Below are 6,488 nucleotides of genomic sequence, written 5' to 3' on the forward strand. Positions count from 1 at the left end.
GTATTTCCCAAATCAATTGCAAAGCTCATTTCAATAGCTGGCATTGTAAATTATCAAAATAAAAAGAGCTCTTAGCAAGTTATTTTCATGTAATTAAAGTTCAGAGTGACCCTGGGGCTTGTCTTTGCTAAACACTAAGAAATGTAGCACAGGGGTAAACTCAGAATTGAGATGAAATGAGCAGTGCCCTTGTGTGACCTTGGGGAGTACCTTAATGCAATCCTTCACCTACTAATGCACTGCAGATGGGCTCAGAAAGTCCTTCTCCTCTCTTTGCCTCTGCTATAAGAACTCCAATAAGGGGTTTAATATTTTTTTAATATACTATTAAACCTAAATTGCTTTTGCCTGGGAGAAAAAGTAGGGAAATGTAACTGGCCTGAGGCGATCCCCCTCATCACCTCCCTGTTGCACATCACAGCCTCTCTGCAGGTGGCTGGTAAGGCAGAAGGACATGAAAAGGTTCTGGCCATACTTATAGAGGTCTGGTGGGGATGCACCCCACTGGTTTCCATCCCAACCTGGGCTGTCCTGTGATACAAATGGCTGTTTTGCACAGCCAAGTGCCTCCTCAGCATCTGAGCAAGGCTGTCGAAGCATTAAATCTTTTTTTTTTTCCCTGATAGCAGCATCAGAAACACCCCCCCATATATAATAGAAGTTGTTTGTGGCACATCTCCCAGGTAAAAGGCTGGGCAGGTTTGTGCAATCAGGCACAACACCAATTTCTCACTGATAGGTGAGGTCGTCTGGGGGAGAGGCGTGCAGGAGAGATTTAAGCAGCCAGCAAGGCACTCCATGCTGGAGGTGAAATTAAAGAACCTTTCTCAGAGGTGTTATGTTCCAAAAGTGAGATATATATAGATATATAGATATAAAACCTATGGTTCCATTTAGAACCTTTTGAATTGAATGTGTCTCAAATGTTTGTGTTGGATCCTTCACTCCAAACCTGAATTAAATTCTGGACCTCTGGCTTGCAGTGCTGTCCATGATGATGCAGTCACCTTCAGGAGGATGGAAAAAGGGCAGGCTGGGGTGGGCAGTGAGCTCACATCATCACTTTGTGGCTCTTCCCACCACAGAGCTCTTCTCCTTGACACTGCAGAACCCTTTTTTAATTAAAAGACACACAATTCCTCACTTACAACTCTTCCTATCTAGAACCAGGGCAGATTAACTCAGTGTAAACAAACTCCATGATAGCAACACAGGATTTTGTTCCACTTCAAAAAAGTCTCCACTTGAAGTGTGTTTGGCCCAGCAAAGGGAATTAATTTCTGCCTGAAGAGTGCATTGATCTTTCAGCTATCACCTGAGCAGCCCGTGGGTAACGTGGCTGGCTGCACAAGCCTAGCCCCAGGGTAAAGTTATACTGTATATAACATATCCATTATGTTATTGTCATCCAGAAATTTGCATTTGTTCCTATCTGGATTTTTATTTTTAGTATATTCATATAGCTTTTGCTGCAGGGGATACAGTTATGTTTAAAAAAAATTCATCCTTTTTAAATTCTAATATTCTATTTATATTTTTGATAGTATATTATTCACTCAGTACTTTAAATCTGAATTTTATTTCCTACTTAAAGACCATGAGCACCTTAAGGCAGAGAGGCCTGTTCTCTTTTATTCTGCTCAAGCCATCCTGCCCACAAAGTTTGATGTGGCTGACACTTGCCATGTGCTGTCTGCTCTCTCCTGGTTCACCAGGGAAAAGGACAGAGCAGACAGCCTTTTGTTCAGGGGTGGTGGGGATTTTTTTTGAACAATACAGAGATTGTTGCAACGTGCAGAGGTTGTACAGGGCTGTGGCAAGATCAAGAAACTGCCCTGCAGTTGGAGCTCTGCCCTTGGAAAGTTTGCTGTTTCACATGTGTTTTTGCAGCACACAGGGGCTTTTCTCAGCTCACCCTCTCTGTCTCTGCAAAACAGCTGGGTGAAAAAACTTCTGTTTTACCAAGGAAGCCAAGCTGGCTACTGAGGTCTTCATCCCTAAACTTCAAAAATCAGAATCCCAGCACAGACATCACCAAGAGAAGGATTTAGATTCAGAAATGGCTTCATATTGTGGAGCAGGCAGGAGACCTGAGTAGAAGGAGGAGATGTTTGGTGTAGTTCACCCTGCAGGTGCTGTGATGCTGTTCCTGCAGTCTGGAAAGCTGCATTCCAGCCGGAAGAGGCTGCTGCAGGCTGTGCCTGGCCCTGCTCAGCACTGGTGTCAGAGAGGGAACAGCAAATGCTGCTGCCCAGTGTTGGGAAAATTAATCCACCAACACCAGAGGTTTGTGGCCAAAAAGGAGACAGAGGAGTTTATTAAATAAAGGGAGAGGCCATGGGGCATTTCCTCTGGGGTCTCTCAGATTTTTGGAGGATGCAGCCTCCTATTTATCCCAATTTCCTGGGCACATTTTCCTCCCTCTTTCCCCATTGGATGAGGTACTTGATAGGTACAGATTCCCTAATCAGTGCCTAATCCTTAATATTCCCCTTTAATGTATATCCCCCCTTTAATTTTACATTCTTATGGAATTTATGGGGTTTTCCCATTGTTTCTTTCATCTTTCAATATCCAATTTCATTTATCAGCAAACCTACGGTTTGTTTGTAAAGGTAAATATCTTCTTTTCCATTCATCAATCAGTGGGAATCCTTCCCATTGTTTCTTTGATCTCTCAATGCTGGTTTTATCTCCCAGCAGACCCACTGTTTGTTTGTAAAGACAAATCTGTCATTCCTCTCACCACCACCCTTTTTCCCTGTGCATCTCTGCTGCACCCAATTCCTCAGGTACACCTGGTTTGCATCCCCAGCTTAAATTCTCTGTGCAACATTGAGTTTGTCTCTCATTTACTGAGACTGGCTCAGTGGAGAGATGTGGAAAAGGTACACCCAAGGGCCAGGAGATGACCAGAGTCACCTACCAGTCCTCACTTGGTGCCACTGAACCCACAACTGCTCTGATGAGGGATCTTCCACCAGAGTAAACACCTAGCTTTAAACACTCAAGGGCCATATTATATATAATATAGCCCATATATAATATATATTATATATATTATATAATATAGCAATATTATATTATATATATTATATATATTGTATAATATATACTATGTTATGTTATGTTATGTTATGTTATGTTATGTTATGTTATATCATATATATTAATATATATTGAATATATATATGATATATATTAATGTATGGCCCTGACCACCCTTAATCGTGGGGTCAGGCCATACTGCAGAGACAACCGTGTGCCTTGGACAGATAAAACACCTGGCACTTTGCAAAGCTTTTAAATTCATTTTCTTGAGTCCTACAACGCTTTGATGAGGCTGATCTTAAAACTTTTGATGGAGCCTTGTGGGTACCTCCATGGGCTTCTAAACAACTCGTGTCCTGCCCAGCCACAGAGAGTGTTGGCTTTTGGAATGCAAGGATCAATAATAACACTGCGTTTTCCTAAATCCCTCATTCCTGCCAGGAAAGAAAGACAGAGCAGGCAGCTCGATGGTGGAACAAGCGATCCTATTTCCCCCTCTGCTGGAAAAGCAGGATATCACCTCCTGGCAGGAGAAGGGTGAGATCCCAGCCATCCTCGTCCTTGCCCATGGGGTGGGAATTTGATGATTTTAGCGTCCATTCCAACCCAAACCATTCTAGAATTCCATGAGATGTGCAGGGAGCCAGGCTGGGGGGAGTGTCCTGACCCTCCTGGGAACAGAACAAGGCATTAAACCCCAGCCAAATCCTTCCCTAGAACAAGGCTGTGCCCTGCTTTCCATTTTCCCCCATTTTGGGGGATTTTAAGGTGGTTTTTTTCTTCAGAGATATGGACCCTACTGCCTTTTCCCAGTGTTGTCTCATGTGTTGGGCCACAGTTTTTTCTGTGACAAAGGAAAACAAATTGTCAGGCCATCCCCAATCTAAAATATCTTGTCACTGGGTTAAAGTTATCACCAATTATGTCATGGGCAATTACCTAAATCTTGTTATCTTCCAAAAAAAAACCTGGATTGCCTCAAATTTTTTTCTCATCTTCACCAGTCATGCTGCCCTACCTTTCTCAAAAGCAGAAATATTAAGAATTAAGCATATTTCCAAGATCTACTGTTGTTCTTGGCTTCTAGTAGCACCTCTAGAAAATCCAAAAAGGATAAAAAAGTTGGAAAAAAAATCCCAAATCTCTATGACAGGTTTATATAAAAACTCCACCACTCCACTAAGTAACTGAAAAGAATAATTCAGGGAAAATAAATCAGCTGGATGTTTTACTTGCAGCTCTCAGACTGATGCAACAACATAATGTACTAAATGCTTCACTGCAGGAGAAAAAAAACCACCCAAGAAATTAAATTTAAAAACTTTTAAACAAGCTGAAATGGTTTGTTTGAACGGTTTGGAGGCTGTGCCTGTGCAGGGGGTGTTTGAGGCTGCTGCTCTCAGTCGTGGTGTTTGGGTTTATTTGGGTTATTCCCACTGGGGTTGTGCATGGGAATTCCCCTCCTGGGTTGGTGCCTCTGAGGTGCAATCCCAGAGCAAACCCCAAGCTCCTGCACAAAGGAGGGGGTCAGTCTGTTTTGCTGGAACATCAAAAAAAAGATTTGACTTCTGCTTGTGCAATGTTTGATGTTCACAGCACTGTGGCTGCCCCGTGCTCCCTGTGCAGTTGTTGTAGCCCAGTGTGATTTATGGCAACCCTGGTGGGGCTAGTACTCACAAAATGCATGTTTTAAAGAAACTCCTGAAATTTTACTTTAATTTTAGTGTGCATCTAGAGGAATCTACCCTGTCCTTTTCCTCGGGACTGCAGCTCTGAAGTCAGAACCTCCTGATTCTCCAACAGTGCTTTAATTCATGGTCTGTGTTCACACCACTGGGCGGGTCATAAATCCTCCCCAGCTACCTGTACACAAAGCTGGCATTGATTCCCATCGTGCTGAGACTCCAGCACTGGCCTGGGAGACTTCCCTGCCAGCTTCCAGCTCGGCAGGATCCCCCTTTCTTCTCTGAGACCTCCACACAGCAGCAGCAGGGCTTTTCATGTGGTGAGGAGCCAGACTCATGCTTCCAGTCATGTCTCTGACAAATCAGCCTTTTTCTTTTTCCTCAAGTTTCCCTCCCTGTTGTTTTTCAGCTCCCCTCACATTTGGCTCTGGAAGGCAGGGTCAGTTCCTGAAGGCAGCAGGGATGCTCAGGGCAAGGGTTTGGTCAATGCAGAGGGGGCTAAGACAGAGGGAAATGGCTTCAAACTGAATGAGGGCAGGTTTATTAGGGCAGAGATTAGGAAAATAAATCTTCACTGTAAAGTGGTGAGGCCCTGGCACAGGTCCCTGGATCACTGGAAGTGTCCAAGGCCAGGTTGGATGGGGCTTGGAGCAACCTGGGATAGTGGAAGGTGTCCCTGCCCATGGCAGGGGGTTGGAATTGGATGATTTTTTAGTTCTCTTCATCATTTCTTTTCCAGGCATCTTATTGGGAATGATCTATAGGAGAGGGGCTGAGTCCTGGTGTGTGGGATTAGGGTCAGTTCATGAGCGTTGCTCAGGCTGCCTGTGGCTCTCTGCCCTCCCAAACCCCATCAACAGCCACCTCTGGATGCCACCAGCACTCAGGCTCTGTGCAGCAGCTGTCCCTGCTCCAAGGAAAACACCAAGCACTCCTGAACAGAGAGATGAAATAATATTTGACCAGTTACAGAGGGAAAAAGGAAGTCCTGGGGCTCTCAGGTCTCTTCTTGCTAAACCAACCAGCTTTGCTTTTCCTGGGAGACAGGCTCTGTAAAAACACAGGCTCAATGTTTGGACAGATACTCAGCTTCAGTCTGTTCTCCAGGGCAGAAATACCCAGTAATAGGAGAAGCCTTGTTTGCCCTAATTTAACTGGCCTGTCCTTAGGACCCTGAGGAACAGCTCTCCATGGAGAGGAGCTGCTTCAGCAGGGAGTGTGTGTGAGCTGCAGCAAGGATGGCTGATGGAGGAAACACTTGGTTCCTCTGGGGAAATGTCTGGTTTAATCACTCCGAGGTCTCTGGCATCGCTGTGGGATGGGTTGGTACAGGAGGGTGGTTGTCACCTAAAATTTGGGGTAAGAATTACTGCTGGACACTGGGGCTCCTCATCTCCCCCCAGTTTTGCTTGCTCCAGGTATGAGAAGGGACCTGAGAAGAAACTGGGAGAGTTGGAACTGGACAATCTTTACAGTCCCTTCTCATCCAAACCACTCCAAGATTCTATAAACTTCCATGGGGAGTTTATATGGACATCATATGGACACATATGGTGCTGGGAGGGCAGGGACCATTCTTTCCCTTAGAAAACAAACCAAAGCTGATCTCTCCCTTTCCCATCCCTTTCCAACCTTTCCCATCCCTTTCCCTGTCCCATCCCAAGCCTGCCCCGGTGCTGACATTTGCGGGAATTCTCAGGGAGCGGCGGGGCGGGCTGAGCCCTGCCCAGGTGAGGCTCTCCCCGCCCCGGG

Source organism: Zosterops lateralis, assembly GCF_965231275.1.
Source record: "Zosterops lateralis genome assembly, chromosome: 9".
Taxonomy (NCBI): Eukaryota; Metazoa; Chordata; class Aves; order Passeriformes; family Zosteropidae; genus Zosterops; species Zosterops lateralis.